At 39.9% G+C, this 18,550-nt stretch overlaps 2 protein-coding genes across 2 annotated transcripts in view; both read right to left on the bottom strand.

Moving 5' to 3' along the window:
• The window catches only part of trip6 (thyroid hormone receptor interactor 6), an 86,652-nt gene extending 84,123 nt beyond the window's left edge, over window positions 1-2,529 (bottom strand). Inside the window, exon 1 of the mRNA XM_028798412.2 lies at window positions 2,392-2,529. The gene's annotated coding sequence lies outside the window, so the exon portion shown is untranslated. The remainder of the gene's footprint in view (window positions 1-2,391) is intronic.
• plscr3b (phospholipid scramblase 3b) overlaps window positions 1-18,550 on the bottom strand; it is a 482,910-nt gene that overhangs the window by 424,702 nt on the left and 39,658 nt on the right. The window lies entirely within an intron of this gene.

The raw sequence follows: 18,550 nt of genomic DNA, 5'->3' as shown, positions 1-18,550 counted from the left end.
CCACCTATATCAACCAACCAGTGTAATAATCAAGAGCATTTAATCATTTTTTTATATGAAAATCTTGAATGGATTTCATCAATCTATGGGTCTAATAATAAATGTTTGAGCTCAAGGATTTAAATTTTTCTTTACCTTTTTATTTAGAAGCTTCTTAACAAAGCTGAAAATATGTAGCATTTGTTGCAAGTTTGTTTCCTTATGGGCGCTGCCATTTCAAGACATCTGCGTCTGTCATCTCCATGGTAATCTTTCTCAGGATTCCCCAAGTCACGCTTCAATTCTGATGTCATGCTAGTAGCGGTATTAAAGGTCTGCCCCTGCAGTTCCTGGGTTTCCAAATTTGCAGAAAAATAAACTGCTTTCTCTTTTTTGTATGATTTTATAAATGTGACCTATTAGACATACACTCTGCCCCACCTATATCAACCAACCAGTGTAATAATCAAGAGCATTTAATCATTTTTTTATATGAAAATCTTGAATGGATTTCATCAATCTATGGGTCTAATAATAAATGTTTGAGCTCAAGGATTTAAATTTTTCTTTACCTTTTTATTTAGAAGCTTCTTAACAAAGCTGAAAATATGTAGCATTTGTTGCAAGTTTGTTTCCTTATGGGCGCTGCCATTTCAAGACATCTGCGTCTGTCATCTCCATGGTAATCTTTCTCAGGATTCCCCAAGTCACGCTTCAATTCTGATGTCATGCTAGTAGCGGTATTAAAGGTCTGCCCCTGCAGTTCCTGGGTTTCCAAATTTGCAGAAAAATAAACTGCTTGTTATGTACGCTTTTCACTTTGCTTTGTGGTATTTTTTCTGGTTAAGACATTTTTGCAGTGCTCCCAGTTTTTGATATTGTATTTGCAAATCTAACATTTTGCTGGCGCAATGGTGGCTCTGAGGCTAGGGATCTGTGCCAGCAATCAGGAGGTTAGTTTGAATTTCATTAACGGCAGAAGTGACTCTACTCTTAACCTTGCTTCGTCCTGGATATGACGTTAATCTGCATCCAGTCCTCCAATTTACAGGGAAAACCTGGGGGTTGGTGGAATGACTGGCACTCCAGGCACACTGTTCCAGTGTAGTGCTGAGGTGTCACCCGCTGCACTCGGGCCCCAATCCAGGTGGTGTGGTGGGTGTGGCAACGTGCTATCAACGCATGTGCCAAACCTAACTTTGGCAAAAGATCAGTTTGACTTACAGTTCTGATTTCAGCTTGTTCTGTGATCTTGCATATCTCCCAGTCAGTACAACCGGGACCCTTTTTTATCATTTATAAGCTTGTTATTTAGATGTGATTGCATAGACTTATAATCATGTGGATTGATGTGGGATAGGGGTGTGTGCTGGGTAGTGAATTGCTGTAAGTGATTGCTTTGTCAGTGAAAATAAAACTTGTACTTTGCCTGTTATTTATCATTTTTATTCTCTTGAATATGTTAAGGTCCCTTTGTGAGCAGGGTCTCAGAGTGTGCTCAGGGTGTGCTCCCAACTCTTATGATAGATTCGGTGGCCTCATGGAACACATGAGTAACACACACAGAGTATTTCAAAATACCAATTACATTGACAGAGCGTTTGAAAAATGAGATGTGTTAAAGAATTCATCACAGGTTTTATCAAACAATTCATCAGAATAATGACTGTATATGTCAATCTGCTACTACAGACTAGAAAAGTGTCACCATTTTGCAAAAAATAAAAGTGGTTATTTTACCTTATCCCTCAAATTAAAAATTCTAAGAGCTGAGCATATTTCAAAAGTCATTGTTAAGATACTATATTTAAAATTGCACTATAGACATATAAAATAACACTTAAATTGAAGGCCACTAAACACATTGGTAATGCTAATCTTCACCAGCCAAAATGTAATATACTGTAAGATATCTCTAGCTAAAACATCTATAGTAATCAATGAGCAAAGTCCATCCATTTCATCATTTTTCACAATTTGATTTTGAGTAGTCCAAATATAATTAAATATTTCTCTTTAGAATTTCCAATAGTCAAAAATAGGATTGTACATCTCTAAAATACCATTTAGCATGAGGCGCTAAATGTTAAAATGACTTTCTATAAAGCACTCCAGATTTCACTAGTCAAAATGGAATTATAACTACTTACTGTCTGATTTCTCATTAGTCCACATATAATTACAGCCATCACAGATGTGAATTTTGACTAGTTAAAATTAACTTGTGAATACTGAAAGTAGCAATTAGCGCATGACTAGCAATGTTAAAACAGCTTGTTCCAGATTCAGGATTAGTACACTTGGTGCAGTAGATTCAGCTCAGTCACTCAATACTCAAAAGATACATGTTGACTTGTTAGACAAAAATTAAATGACATTATCAATGTTACGGACAACTAAATTAGTGCTCACCCAGTGTTATCTGATCAGTCTTTGGAAAAGTGAGAGAGCCGGCATCAGAGAATTTCAGGTGTCTGTCAGTTGAAATGAACAGCTTGGTAAACCAGTAGCAGAGCTTGGATGATAATAAGGGGACTCAATCAACTTACTCAGTATGAGCTTGTATGAGATTACAACTTCTTACCTTACTCCACCTTTTGTAGAAAAAACTTTGTCTGCCCTCCGGTAAACTTGCAACATTGTCATGGCCCAGTCTTGCTTGTTTCTGCGATTTTTTTGGCAGCTAGAGTAGTATTAGTAATACTCTGTACGTTCATGTCTTGAGTGTTACTACAAGTTTTGACAGGATGGATGAAGGGTGAGTACTTATATTGTAACATACAGTACTGTCATCAGATAAGCAGAAATGTAATCAATACAATTATGTATCAGCGTCACAAGAAAATGGGGAGACTGTGCTGGCATCAACCAGCATATGGCAGAAACCACAATGTATGCTCCCACTAGACATCATGTCTGTAATAAATCAAACCATTTTACAGTCCCTTCCTTTCAAAGATCCAAGAGGACAGTGGGAAAAGGATCTCTCACTCAACATCTCAGAAAAGGAGTGGAAGGTAGCAATGCAGAGACTTCACTCGAGCTCCATATGCGCAAAGCATACAATTATTCAACTCAAAATTATATATCAAACACATCTGTCTCACGTAAAATTGTCCAAAATGTTTCCAGGGCAAGATCCAACCTGCGAATGCTGCAATCAAGTTCCAGCCTCACTGGGTCACATGTTTTGGGCCTGCACCAAATTAACATCATTCTGGACCAAAAATCTTTAAATGCCATTCGGACAGCCTTGATCTCACAATCCCTGCTAACCCATTAACAGCTGTGTTTTGGTGTTCTTCCAGATGGGCTTAAAGTGGAGAAGGACAAACAAACTGTAATTGCCTTTACTACACTATTGGCACGCAGACTTATCTTGCTAAACTGGAAGAATCCTAAGTCTCCTCTTTTAAGTCAGTGGGTAACTGATGTTTTATATTATTTGAAAATGGAAAAAATCAAATTCGCACTTAGAGGATCTGTGCAGAAATTTTTCAAAACCTGGCAGGATCTAATCAATAACATTCTAGAATAAGCTTTTAAAACACTGAGGAAGCAGATTCTCTCCCCATTTCTTTTTCTTCTCTATTTATCTTTATTCGCTTATTAATTCATCTATTTACTTATTTGTACTAGCTTTAAGTTTTATTCTGTTGCTCATGCTCTGTTTCTCAGGGGTGGAAGTTGATTTGTTTTTAATCCTATTTTTGTAAAATTGATCTATTTGTATGGAATGTTGTGTGATTTCAATAAAATCAATAAAATTATAAAAAAAATGTATGCTCCCTCTGACCCCTTTAAGTACCTGCAACCAGACCAGCATGTCCTTGGATTCACCGAAAGTGTTTGGCTGTCCTTTACTCATTTCAAAAAAAGTATCATAATGGGACAAACAAACATTCATTTTATATGAATCCTGTCTGCATCAAACAGCATCCCAAGACATTTTTTAGAAGATTACAGATTAATACAGAAGTGTAAATAAGGAGACAACAAAATCATAAAGGGCTAGGGGACATAGGTGATCTCCGTATAACTGAGAAATCAAAGTTGTAGAAAAAAACACACATTTATGTATCCTTCCTCAGATGGGAGTTCTCTTTGTGACTGAATCCAAGATGGTGGTGGAGCTGGCTTTCAGCAAGATGAGGCAGAAGGTTCAGGAGGCCAGAAGACAAAAGTGGTTTCATTGACAGCTTGTCCATCAATCATCCGTTCTGCAGAGGGAGGAAGAGAAAAGACATTAAGTGACAGAATCCCCCCTGGCTGTTTTCAGAAAGGTTTGCAAATTTATTAAAAATCAAAAACTGAAATTTCTCATTCACATAAGTAATATGACCCTTTGTGATGGGACTTCAAATTGTGGTCAGGTATTTCCTGTTTGATTTAACTATTTTTTCAGTGGCAAACTGATTTGATTGGACATTGTTTAGAAAGGCACACACCTGTGTATATAAGGTCCATGACTCACACTGCATATTAGGATACAAACCAAGCCTTAAAGTCCAAGGGACTCTCTGTAGACCCGCCACAACCAAATTTTATTGAGGCATAGATCAGGGTAAGGGCATACAACTTTTTCTAAAGCTTTGATTGTTCCCAGGAATGCAGTGGCCTCAGTAACTGTGAAATGGAAGAACTTTGGGACCAACAAGACTTTTCCTAGAGTTGGCCATTCAGCCAAACTGAGTAACCGTGCAAAAAAGGCCTTGACAACAGAGGTGACCAAAAAGCAAGGGGTCACTCTAACAGAGTTTCAGAAGTCCTTTGCTGAGATGGAGGAACCTGTTAGAAGGGCAACCACCATCTCAGAAGCACTCTGTCAATCCCCCGTGTATGGCAGAGTGGCTAGATAGAAGCCACCCTTGAGTTAAAGGTATATAAAGAATACGGAGAATATAAGGAAAAAGATTCTCTGGTCTGATGGGAGTTTACATCTTGCCTGAAGAAGGGACCGTAGCTGCATTGAAAGTTTGCATATTGTAATATGTTCAGTTAGCCAATAAAAGGTGTCATTTTGCTGAACTTCTCATTTGTCTGTTGGGACAAAAACTAATCTGTTTGGGCAGAACCCAAAGCATTATGTCAAGAAAAGAGTAGGCCTTCTCATCATTTGCCTAATACCATCGCTATGAAAAAGCATGGTGATGGCGGCATCATACTGTGAGGGCTCTTCTCACCAGCACAAACAGGGAAAGTGATCAGAATTGAGGGAAGGCTGAAAGCAACCAAATACAGAGAGAGTCTTGAAGGAAACCTGCCCCAGAATGTGCCACCACAAACTGGGGTAAACGTTCACCTTTCAGCATGACAATGACCTATAACATACAACCAAGGCAATACTGGATTGGCTTTGAAACAAATCTCTGACTGTCCATGAGTGGCCCTGCCAAAGCTGAGGCACAAACCCCATAGAATATATGATGCGACACCTGAAAATGACACTTCCCATTGTCAAATATGCATGCCTGGGGGACAACTTCAGGGCTTGTCGACTTGTAATTCCACCTCTAGTGAAGGGTTGGCACTGTCTTATAATGCCTCTCCTATCTTTCCCTCTATAGTTCCTATTCAGAAACCTACATATTAAGGACACATGACATCACCTCCAGTCCTGGGGCTCCTGAGCCTGCCCCTTGCGCCTCATCTCCTTCATAACTGACACCATTCACTATCTTTCTTCAGTTTAATTAAAGACTCACATCTCTGAAGACATTATTTGAACTACACGTTAAATCATGTTTGTTATTTTGTTGCATAATATATGGGGTTTGCCTGAGGGTGCTCCAATACCTTTATCTTTGTTTTGTTCTTCATTTACACCATCCATACAAACAGCTTAAGTGGATCTACCAGGAAGTATGGGAAAACTGTTCAAATCCATGTGGATTAAGTTTGTGGAGACTTACTCAAGAAGACTCAAAGCTGTAATTGCTGCCAAAAAGGGCTTCTGCAAAGGGCTTGATTACTTATATGAACGATTGAAGATATAGAGATCTCAGTTTTTGATTTTTAATAAATTTGCAAATCTTTCTGAAGACATTTTCCCTTTGACATCATGGGCTATTGAGGGTAAATTTCATTGAAATTTAAATCTACAATCAAATAAAGTGTACAGAAAGTGAAGGGGTCTGAATATTATTGGAATCAACCATATATTAGCCAATTTATAATTTGAATTGTGTACTCTCATTTCTAAAACATAAAATACAGTAACAGAAATGTGTAACAATATATTAATATCAAGGACCTAAGAAGGAGCAGAGCTATCTTATGCTTTCAAAAAAGCTTCAGTCCTTCTTGAAAGACTGTCTTACAATTGGTGAACTGAATGAAGAAAAGCCTCAAGGTTGAAGAAGGTGAAGAAGGTGGCCATCTACTTCACACTATGTGCTCTAGAACCTCGCTTTAAGGTTCATTAATGTTTAGATCTCAATAGTGGGGAGGCTGTCCGAGTTCATTCTGGTGTTTGTGAACGCAATTAGTTTAGTGGTATGTTTGGGGAAATTATTATCGTGGAATTGGAAATATAATAAGCCAATAGTGTCAGCACCAGAGGGTGCACCTGGTCATGTAAAATGGTCTCATTTTCTTTGGGTGTTATGCAATTTTGTAGAGCAATCACTGGACCTAAGGACTCCTACGAGGTGGCTGCCCAAAACATTATGGATCCTCCACTATGCTTAACGGAAAGCATCCTCCTACAAACTTCAATCCATCTGGATGCAGGAAATAAGAGATTCAGGATTTGTGTAGACATTTTTGAGGCTGTATTTTTGTGACATTTAGCATCTTTCCTGTTAAGTGTCTGTCTGTGAGCTCCTATTTGCACCCACTGTTTCTCTTTGCCAATGCTGTTTGTCCTTGTTTGGCTTATGTTCTCATTACTTTTGAGACTGTTCTCTTTGACAGGTAAAATAATTTTTCAAATTTGCACCTGCAATGAGGGCATCGACTTTTTGGCCTCTTTGCAACTCTGTTAGTTAACAGTAAACTCACATATGAAAGTATTAATTATCAGACCTCATTCTATGGCTGACGCCTACTGCTAAGTGGTGACCAATGACTTACATTTGAGACTGCATTTGGGGTTCAAATTGATTAATTTCAAAGCTAAACTCCTTTCTCGTGTGATATTTCCACTGTTTTGTCAACCCTGTATGTGTTTTTATAGCATTGTCTTATGTCAGCTTGACAAAAAGCTGGTTAATACTACAAATTTGTCTTTTAACTTTAAATCTGCCTCAAAGAAGGAAGGTGCCTCTTCACCTAATGGCTACAGACCAGTAGCACTTATATCTCGCATCATGAAGACCTTTGAGAGGCTGGTGCTGGGCATTTATTGGTCTTCTTTTGGTAGGCCACATGGACCCACTGCAGTTTGTGTATTGGACAAAGATCAAAGTGGAGGATTCAATTATTTATCTGCTCCACAAGGCTTATTCTCCCCTGGGCAATGCAGGCCACATTCTGTTTTTTGATTTCTCCAGCACCTTCAATGCCATCCATCCATCCCTGTTAAGAGGTAAACTCAGAGATATGCAGGTGGCTGAGCCTGTGGTGTCCCAGATAATGAACTATCTATCAAGTAGTCCACAGTTTGTGACATTTAAGGACTGTGTTTCTGATGAAAATGTGAGCAACACTGGAGCACCACAAGGAATAGTCCTGTCTCCTTTTCTTTTCACTCTGTGCACATCTGACTATAAATATAACACCAAGTAATGGCACTTGCAGAATTTTCTGCATTTTAATATCAGCAAAACCAAGGAACTGGTTATAGGCTTTTGTCCCACCAAAGAGCTTCTATGTCTTGTCACCATTCTAGGAGTGAATGTAAAGGTTGTGCAGTGCTACAACTACTTGGAGGTCCACATCAATTACAACTTGGACTGGTCCATAAAAAAGGAAATACTATATCAGAAAGGGCAGAGTAGACTCTTTTTTCTTTGGTGACTGCGTTCCTTTAATATGAGTAGTGAAATCCTTCACATCTTCCTCAACTCTGTGATGGCCAGTGCAATTTTCTATGCTGTGGTGTGCTGGGCTGGTAACATAACTTCAAGATAGACCCATTGAATCAACAGGCTAATTAAAAAGGCAAGATCAGTTATGAGATGCACTCTGGACCCCATGAAGGTCATAGAGGAAGAGAGTGTTATTACAAAACTGAGCGCCATTATGAACAATTCTGCACATCCTCTCTCTGACACACTAACACTAAGGACTTTCAGCCAACAAATTATTCAGCAGAAGTGTGTCAAGAAATGCTACAGGGATTCCTTCACAACTAACAGCAATATGCCTGCATAATGCCTCACTGTGACTATGAAAGCCAAGTCAGAAGTTTTCTTTCTTTTTAATTTTTTCTCATTTTAGTCATTCTGGTATGTGTTCTGACCAAACTGCATGTATTTTATCTACAGGCCACTTTCACATGTATCTATAATGACCTTATGCCAGTATCTTGCCGGGACAATCAACTTCCTGTTGAATGGTGGTCAGCAAACACAATGGAGCTGTGGAACTGTTGTTCTGCTATTCTCTCAAAAATCTTCCCAAACTGACCATGGCACACAGTGCATCGCTTTTTCCACATTTGGTTATGTTACATACTTATTCTAAAATGGATTAAATTCATTTTTTTCCTCAGAATTCTACACACGACACCCCATAATCCATCCATCCATTTTATTAAAAATAAAAAAACTGAGAAATCACATAAGTGTTCACAGCCTTTGCTCAATACTTTGTCGATGCACCTTTGGCAGCAATTACAGCCTCAAGTCTTTTTGAATATGATGCCACAAGCTTGGCACACCTATCCTTGGCCAGTTTCGCCCATTCCTCTTTGCAGCACCTCTCAAGCTCCATCAGGTTGGATGGGAAGCGTCGGTGCACAACTATTTTAAGATCTCTCCTGAGATGTTCAATTGGATTCAAGTCTGGGCTCTGGCTGGGCCACTCAAGGACATTCACAGAGTTGTCCTGAAGCCACTCCTTTGATATCTTGGCTGTGTGCTTAGGGTCGTTGTCTGGCTGAAAGATGAACCGTCGCCCCAGTCTGAGGTCAAGAGCGCTCTGGAGCAGGTTTTCATCCAGGATGTCTCTGTACATTGCTGCAGTCATCTTTCCCTTTATCCTGACTAGTCTCCCCGTCCCTGCCACTGAAAAACATCCCCACAGCATGATGCTGCCACCACCATGCTTCACCGTAGGGATGGTATTGGCGTGGTGATGAGCGGTGCCTGGTTTCCTCCAAATGTGACGTCTGGCATTCACACCAAAGAGTTCAATCTTTGTCTCATCAGACCAGAGAATTTTCTTTCTCATGGTCTGACAGTCCTTCAGGTGTCTTTTGGCAAACTCCAGACGGGCTGCCATGTGCCTTTTACCAAGGAGTGGCTTCCGTCTGGCCACTCTACCATACAGGCCTGATTGGTGGATTGCTGCAGAGGTGGTTGTCCTTCTGGAAGGTTCTCCTCTCTCCACAGAGGACCTCTGGAGCTCTGACAGAGTGACCATCGGGTTCTTGGTCACCTCCCTGACTAAGGCCCTTCTCCCCCGATCGCTCAATTTAAATGGCCGGCCAGCTCTAGGAAGAGTCCTGGTGGTTTTGAACTTCTTCCACTTACGGATGATGGAGGCCACTGTGCTCATTGGGACCTTCAAAGCAGCAGAAACTTTTCTGTAACCTTCCCCAGATTTGTACCTCGAGACAATCCTGTCTCAGAGGTCTACAGACAATTCCTTTGACTTCATGCTTGGTTTGTGCTCTGACATGAACTGTCAACTGTGGGACCTTATATAGACAGGTGTGTGCCTTTCCAAATCATGTCCAATCAACTGAATTTACCACAGGTGGACTCCAATTAAGCTGCAGAAACATCTCAAGGATGATCAGGGGAAACAGGATGCACCTGAGCTCAATTTTGAGCTTCATGGCAAAGGCTGTGAATACTTATGTACATGTGCTTTCTCAATTTTTTTATTTTTAATAAATTTGCAAAAATCTCAAGTAAACTTTTTTCACAATGTCATTATGGGGTGTTATCTTTAGAATTCTGAGGAAAAAAATGAATTTTATCCATTTTGGAATAAGGCTGTAACATAACAAAATGTGGAAAAAGTGATGCGCTGTGAATACTTTCTGGATGCAACGTATATTACACAATTAGTGGAGCACAACATGTCATCTAAAAAAAGGGATAGAAATATTTTCATGAAAATTTAAGTGCTCCCTTGTTAATACTATTTTTTTAGCTAGCATCATATCCCATGATAATTTATAAATGGAAAAATGTTCATTTCCATTTTCTTTTGCTCTTTATACATGACTAGGGGTTCCCCCCTGCTCGCTTTGCTCACCAGCCACTTCGCGACTCTGCTGCTCGCGTTGTGAAGAGGGGGGCTGAATGCACCCCAAGGAGATGCGGTCATTCCTCCGAACCCCCCCTTAAACGGTGATACAATGGGAAACAAATACAGTTTTTTTACCTCCTCTTTGTTCAATCAGCTGCTGCTGCTGCTCTGCTGTGTGATCTGCATCTCATGCAGCGCTTCAAACATTTAAAAGCCTGTACAGCAGCTGTCCTACTCTGTTTTTTATTTCTGGCACTGAACGTGGTTATATCTTTTGGCATAAAGTCCCATCTGGCCTATGTGACAGTATATGGAGGATTCCCCAAACCTTTGACAGTGTTTCTGTGCTTATTTTACACCACCCACTAAAGAATTGTTTTCCAATTTGGGACGTCACCATTAGGAGGAATGCTGAAGTCCATTCAGAAGGCGCGTTGCACAGTGATGATGAATTCGTTGTTTTTGAAGAACGCTTTGACAGCGAAAGCATGATGCGCACCAGACCAAGGCATGTTGCCAACTGAAAACTACAAGGGATTGCCTGTTAAAGGACCCCCACCTCACCCCACTCGGCTGCCTCTACCTCATGCAATGACCTTGAGAAATGTGGCACTTCATTTTGGCTTACCCTGTATGAATTTCATAGTAAAAAATCTTTTTTTACATTTAAAGGTTGTAGCTTTTGATAAATTCTCATGTATTATTCTGTCTGAAGGTTACTATAATTTGCTTTATTTCAGGACCCTTCCCTGACTTGGCAGTGATAACTGTTTCTGAATCATTAAAAGGCATTACTCCACAGCCCATGATCTGTGCTGTTTTGCATGGACTATTAAAGTTTGGAGAAGTGCCTCATGGCTCAGTACTGTTATACCAGTGGCCACCTGTTACAGCCAGAAGGTATACACAACATGTAAATGCTCCAGAGCTTCCAAAACTCCCTGTGCCTGGAATGAAACTTGAGAGCAAGTTGAATTTTTTTCCCATCTTCTATCAGCTACTTTTGTTGGAGAGTTTAACAGTGAGTCCTGAGATGTCAGCTTTGACAGAAGATAGAACAAAACAACAGTCTCAGTGTACTGAGAGGTCAGAAATTCATAGACCAAGGGTAACAACAAGTAGATTTTTGAGAAGTGTACTATGTACATGGGGAGTCATCTGGCCAATCATTGACAAGAAGAATAATCAAGGGAACACAGCAGACTGAAGCAATGAAAAGAGGCCTTGGACTTGAACCAGCGGTTTTTTGGCAGTACTCTGAATTTTGTCATTTTAATGTGTTACCTTGTGGATTTGTAACTCAGTCATACACAGTAATCCGTCCTTGTTTCCCATCTCCCCAAATGTTCCATTTAAAGCACAATTGGACAGCACCAATTAAGAGACGCTTATGATGTATAGACGGAAGGTAGTCATTCTTGGTAAAATGCAGACTACATACAAAAGAGTTACCTCGATTAATACGAAACACTGAACCTTTTTTGCAACTCATTGTGTCAGCCCATTTCTTCTTTATGCCATTATCATATCAATCCTTATACCAAGAACTTGGGGGTTATACGAGTATTTTAGAGAACTTTTAAATTCGATAAACAGATCAATACTGTAGTTAGATCCTGTTTTTATCAGTTGAGACTTTTATCAAAGGCCAGGACCTTTTTATCTCAAAATGATCTTGGAAAAGCAGCTCACATGTTTATAACCACTACGTTAGATTATTGTAATAGTCTGTACCTTGGGGTTTATCAGGCATCCTTACATCACCTGCAAATGGCGCAGAATGCTGCAGCCCGTTTTTTAACTTGCACTCGCAAATGTGATCATATTTCTCCAGTACCTGCCTCTCTTCACTGGCTTCCAGTTAATTTTTGAATTGATCTTAAAATTTTGTTATTAGGTTTTTAAATGACTAAATGGACTGGTGCCTTCTTACGTCTCAGATCTTTTAAAAATTTACACCCCAAAGAGGGCACTTAGGTCGTCTAGCCAGTTGCTCCTAGTGGTCCCTAATAGCATCAAGGTATAAATGGAGAGTTAACCAGACTTTTTCGGTAGCTGCTCCCTCTCTGTGGAATAGTTTACTGGAGTATATCAGAATGGCCCTCTCTTTAGTCATATTTAAGTCATTACTGAAGGTTTACTTCTTCACGCTGGCTTTTGAACCAATATTTTAAGTGAGTCATTTTTTTTTTCTTATTGTTATCTTGCTGCTGCTATTTTAATTTATTCTATTTTCCTTTATTTTTATCCTTATTTTTAATTCTATGTGATTGATTTTTATGTGATTTATTTTTGATTGTACAGTACTTTGGTCAGCATTAGCTGGTTTTTAATGTGCTTTATAAATAAATTTTGTTGTTGTTGTATTATCAGGGGGTGGCGTGGTGGCGCAGTGATAGCGCTGCGGCCTCGCAGTTAGGAGACATGGGTTCGCTTCCCCTGTCCTCCCTGCGTGGAGTTTGCACGTTCTCCCTGTGTCTGCATGGGTTTCCTCCGGGTGCTCTGGTTTCCTCCCACAGTCCAAAGACATGCAGGTTAGGTGCATTGGCGATCCTAAATTGTCCCTAGTGTGTGTGCTTGGTGTGTGGATGGGTGTGTATGTGTGTGTGTGCCCTGCAGTGGGCTGGCATCCTGCCCGGGGTTTGTTTCCTACCTTGCTCTCTGTGCTGGCTGGGATTGACTCCAGCAGACCCCTTGTGACCCTGTGTTAGGATATAGCAGGTTGGAGAATGACTGACTGACTGACTGACTGCATTATCAGGTGGAAAGTTGTGAAAACTCAGACCTGGTTGTTTTTGTTTTTGAAGTAGAACAAAAAGGAACACTACACATACTCGACTTGGTTTCAGAAATTGTTGTGATATAACCGGATATGCCACACCCCAGTAAGCAAAAGTTTCTGAGTTTATGGCCCTGAAAGTGTGTAAGTGGTCTATTTATGTATTTAAAGATATTCTGTTAAAAGCCAAATTTCACCGTGGGTACAGGTAAAGTTCCATCTATCTATCTATCTATCTATCTATCTATCTATCTATCTATCTATCTATCTATCTATCTATCTATCTATCTATCTATCTATCTATCTATCTATCTATCTATCTATCTATCTATCTATCTATCTATCTAAGCATTTTAAGGTGCAGTCAAGCTCTTGAAATGGCTGTTTTTTCTGGTTTAGTATATGCACCTGACTTTTCCTACCTGGCTTCCAATTTTATAAATCTACGTGTGAATAATTGTGTTGTGTCTTTATCTTATAAGCCAACTTGGATAAAGCCATTGGGCAAATATGCAATAATAAAAGCCATAGAACCCTCAGCTGAATCATAACATGTTGGGACCTATTCAGTGTTCACACACCAAAAACTAAATGAAAAATACTGTATAATCCCCACACAAAAAACACCATGCTAAGTGAAATTAAATAAAGAAACCATATATTTTAAATATCTAGGTGCCTGCAATATTTTATGGGAAAGCGACCACCCAGTTTTGATACCATACAATAACAGGTTGCCAGGATGGCAAAGCTTTGTCAGGAATAGAATGCACGTGAACATGGCACTGCGACCCAAAATGATGACTTAAGAGCTCTTTTAAGTATATGCTTATGTTATACTAATCCTTCAGTTTCACTTCCACAGAGCTTTGAATTGTATTTTCTGTATCCAGTTTTGGAACCCTACCCACCAGCACTGGTAAACATGTTTCAGAGTCCAACGAATACACAGTTGCTGTTGCTTACACTGATGGTACTTGTCAGACTAAACAAGTTCTACTTTAGCCCAGTTGGTGTAGGTCAATTGATTGGCCAGTTTTTGGCAGGGCCTTGAATGAGAGAGTCAGGGTCCAGTGTTGGGTAGGGGACAAGCTATGTTTGGGGTTTTAGGAGAATCCAATTTAGGATATGTTTATCATTACTATAAAGCAATCCTTCATTTCTATGCTAGGCTGCTGTAGATTTGTGTGTTGTTTGCAGGGTGGGGACTAATTCTGGACACTTCTGTGAATTATATGGTTTTGTCATGTAATGGAGTCTGAAACATGGCATAAAGCGGTTGACGCCTCTAGATTGGGCCTTCCCCTTGGTGTCACACCCTCAAAGTGCACAGAATGGCTGAATGTTTGAAAAACCAGATTAAAAAATAATAAACAAAACTAACTGAAATAATATGAAAAATAACAATTCAATATGTAAAAAACAATATGAGAGGAAATAAATACAAACCAGAGAATTAAACCTGACTGTAACACAAAAGGTTTGAATGCATCTTGGGTAATAGCAACAGTTCTGACCAGAATAAAATGTCCTCAAAGATGTCATAAACATGATATAAGAGAACTGCAATTAGTATTTTGGGAGTCAGCCAAGTCAGTAGGGGACATTGTGGAATATCATTGCTATATGTCTAGGCTTCTCAAGGACCTTGGGGTAATGCAACCTGTCTGGGACTTACCAATCAGTTTCTGTGGTAACACAAAAGTGCTGGAGCAACTGGACCCACTAGAGGGAGCTCTAGGTGTATAGCCCCAGGGTTTATATATGTCATCCGGGATCCCTGAAATAATTCTCATCGATTACCCAGAAGTGGTACAGAGCTGGAGTGTAAAAGTCCCTTCTGGCCATATGGTTGGGCAATGCTAAGTTGTAGGTCAGAATCAGAATATCTTTATTGTCATTGTAACAAATACAATGAAATTAGGTGCAGTCCCTGTGGTGTCAAAATATAAATAAATATAATTTAAAAAGGATAAGAAAGGATAAGAAGTAATAAGGTAGAACACAAACGTTCAACATAAGACCTTAATTGCACATGAACACTATTGCACAAGATGTCATCTATTGCACTGCTGCATTGGAGGTGATTAGGTGGCATTCAGTGCCTTAATAGCAACAGGGTAGAAACTGTTATTCAGTCTATTAGTCTTTGTTTTGATGCTCCTATATCTTTTGCCTGATGGCAACAGTTGGAACACATCATGAGCGGGGTGTGAGGAGTCTTTTAAAATGTTTTCTGCTTTCCTGAGGCAGCGAGAGCTGTGCAGTTCATCCAGAGATGGTAAAGTGCAGCCGATAATCTGCTGGGCAGTCTTTACAATCTGCTGAATGTGCAGCTGGAAAACCACACGCAGAGGCAGTAGCACAGGATACTCTTGATAGAGCAGCGGTAGAAGGACACCAGCAGTTTTTGGGGGATGTTATTTTTCCTGAGGAGAGCAGTAGACATACAATAGGTTCACCTAGCAAAAAATAGCCAAGGCCAAGGTGTGGAGAAAAAGTATTAATTGGAAGGTGAGCAGGAAGTGACACATTAATACTATCGATAAGTGAATTAGCCTCATGTGGTAGCCATGGTAGATGATTTGTACAGTCAAGTCCTATGGGCACCAGGTCTTTGTTATGTTTGCCTTCTTTTTTGTGTACTGTAATACTTTGTACTCTCCCAGTTGTGTTTAGCCTATCCCTTGAAAACAAATGTTATTTTTATATTTTTGACAGGCAGTGTGGTGTAGTGGTTAAGGCTTTGGACTTCAGACCCTGAGGTGGTGGTTTCAAATCCTGATACTGACAGTGTGTGACCCTGAGCCTGTCACTTGACCTGCCTGTGCTCCAATGGGAAAAAGAATTGTAGCCAATTGCATCATAAATGTTGTGATTCGCCTTGGACAAAGGCAGCAGCCAAATAAGTGAACGTAAATGTTTGGGGACTACTCGTCCTAGTTGTTAGAGTTGAGCCAGCATTGTAGTCCTGTCTCAGGCTCTTTATTTGTTTAATAATTTCATTGTTTTTCTAATAACATTTGTCGTTTAAGGTTATTGATTAGTTTTGAGGTTTTGATTGGTCTTGTTTTCATTTTTCCCATTTCATGATTTTTTTTTTTATTAATTACCTAGTGTTTCAATATTATGCGCATAACTTTGCTTTCTTTCTCTGTGTTTTGTGGGTGCAACCCCAGGAGGCTCAGCCATCCTGAAGATACCGCTGAAGGACCGCACTCATTCTTTCTATTTGAGGGAGTAGGGGTTAGGTCCTTCAGTCGGTCAATGATGTCTGAACTTGAAGAGAGCATATTATCATATGCATTGATTTTTCTTTGTTTGTTTGATTCATGAATTATGGATTGGGGTTTGTTTTCAGTGGGTTGCCTTTTTTTAGACAAACCCTGTTAACTTATTTTTTATCTTTTGCTATTTCTATTCTTCTTTTGTTAAAATGAAATAATTTTACTATTAAAATTCTGTATTGGACTTGTCTCTGAAGCCAGAGGTTTGATGGTTCCTCTCCTTTGAGGGACATGTTTGAGATATTTTCAGACATTTAAGTAATTTTTTAACTTTTAAAGTCTGGTCCCCATTTTGAACATTTGCAGGCTGAACCCTGCCAGTGAAGTTAAAGGTGAGACTGCCTGAGGTGAGGCCTTCATGATAAATAAGAGGAAAAGGGGCCAGTGAGAAACAAAAAGCACAACAAAAACAAAGCTGAACTGAGGTACATATGTAGTCCTGACATCTTTCAGCATTTCTGTCCCTGTTGTTATTTTCAATCTATATGCTTCGATGTTTGCTTTGAGGGTGTTGATGGAGAAGTATAGAGAAGGCCAGAAGGAGTTGCATTGCGTCTTTGTGGACTTGGAGAAAGCATATGACAGGTTGCCTCGAGAGAAGTTGTGGTATTGTATGAGGAAGTCGGGAGTAGCAGAGAAATATGTAAGAGTTGTACAGGATATGTATGAGGGAAGTGAGACTGTGGTGAGGTCTGCGGTAGGAGTAACGGATGCATTCAAGGTGGAGGTGGGATTACATCAGGGATCGGCTCTGAGCCCTCTTATTTGCAATGGTGATGGACAGGTTGACAGACGAGATTAGACAGGAGTCCCCTTGGACTATGATGTTTGCTGATGACATTGTGATCTGTAGCGAGAGTAGGGAGCAGGTTGAGGAGACCCTGGAGAGCTGGAGATATGCAGAGAGGAGAGGAATGAAGGTCAATAGGAACAAGGCAGAATACATGTGTGTAAATGAGAGGGAGGTCAGTAGAATGGTGAGGATGCAGGGAGTAGAGTTGGCGAAGTTGGATGAGTTTAAATACTTGGGATCAACAGTACAGAGTAATGGGGATTGTGGAAGAGAGGTGAAAAAGAGAGTGCAGGCAGGGTGGAATGGGTGGAGAAGAGTGTCAGGAGTAATTTGTGACAAATGGGTACCAGCAAGAGTGAAAGGGAAGGTCTAAAGGACAGTAGTGAGACCAGCTATGTTATATGGGTTGGAGATGGTGGCACTGACTAGAAAGCAGGAGACAGAGCTGGAGATGGCAGAGTTAAAGATGTTAAGATTTGCATTGGGTGTGACAAGGATGGATAGGTTTAGAAGCAAGTACATTAGAGGGTCAGCTCAAGTTGGACGGTTGCATTGATTGCGTTGGTTTGGACATGTGCAGAGGAGAGATGCTGAGTATATTGGGAAAAGGATGCTAAGGATAGAGCTGCCAGGCAAGAGACAAAGAAGAAGGCCTAAGAGAAGGTTTATGGATGTGGTGAGAGAGGACATGCAGGTGTTGGGTGTAACAGAACAAGATGCAGAGGACAGAAAGATATGGAAGAAGATGATCCGCTGTGGCAACCTCTAACAGGAGCAGCCAAAAGAAGAAGGAGAAGAAGATGAATGCTTCCATTAAGCCAGATTATTTCAGAGCACAAGGTGACCTACCCCAGCTATGCTAATGACAGGCAGCTTTACTTTTCTATAGCAATTGATGGCCCTAATGCGCTGGCATTTTTGACCCAATGTATGTCTTGTATTTTTGAATGGATGAGGAGTAACTTCCTCAAGCTTAATAATAACAAAACTGACATCTTAGTGATAGTAAAAAATGGAAACAATGAGGGCGTTTGAAATAAACTTGATACTTTTGAATTCATAGTAAAGGCGTTAGTAAAGAATTTAGGTGTGGACTCTGATCTGTTTTTCTATTTAAGGAACATTGCAAAAGTTAGATCTCTTATAACATTGCAAGAGGCTGAGAAATTATTTCACAGTTTTGTTTTTAGTTGGCTAGATTACTGTAATATACTCCTGTATAGTCTACCTAAAAAAGACATCAATCGGTTGCAATTAGTTAAGAATGCAGCAGCAACAATCCCACCCAGAAAAAGAAATTATGAGTACATCTAAACAGTTTTACTGTCATTGCAATGGTTACTGATG

Source organism: Erpetoichthys calabaricus, chromosome 3 (assembly GCF_900747795.2).
Source record: "Erpetoichthys calabaricus chromosome 3, fErpCal1.3, whole genome shotgun sequence".
NCBI classification, from domain to species: Eukaryota; Metazoa; Chordata; class Cladistia; order Polypteriformes; family Polypteridae; genus Erpetoichthys; species Erpetoichthys calabaricus.
Note: the sequence above shows the minus strand (reverse complement) of the source record. Positions and strands in the feature narration are given on the sequence as shown.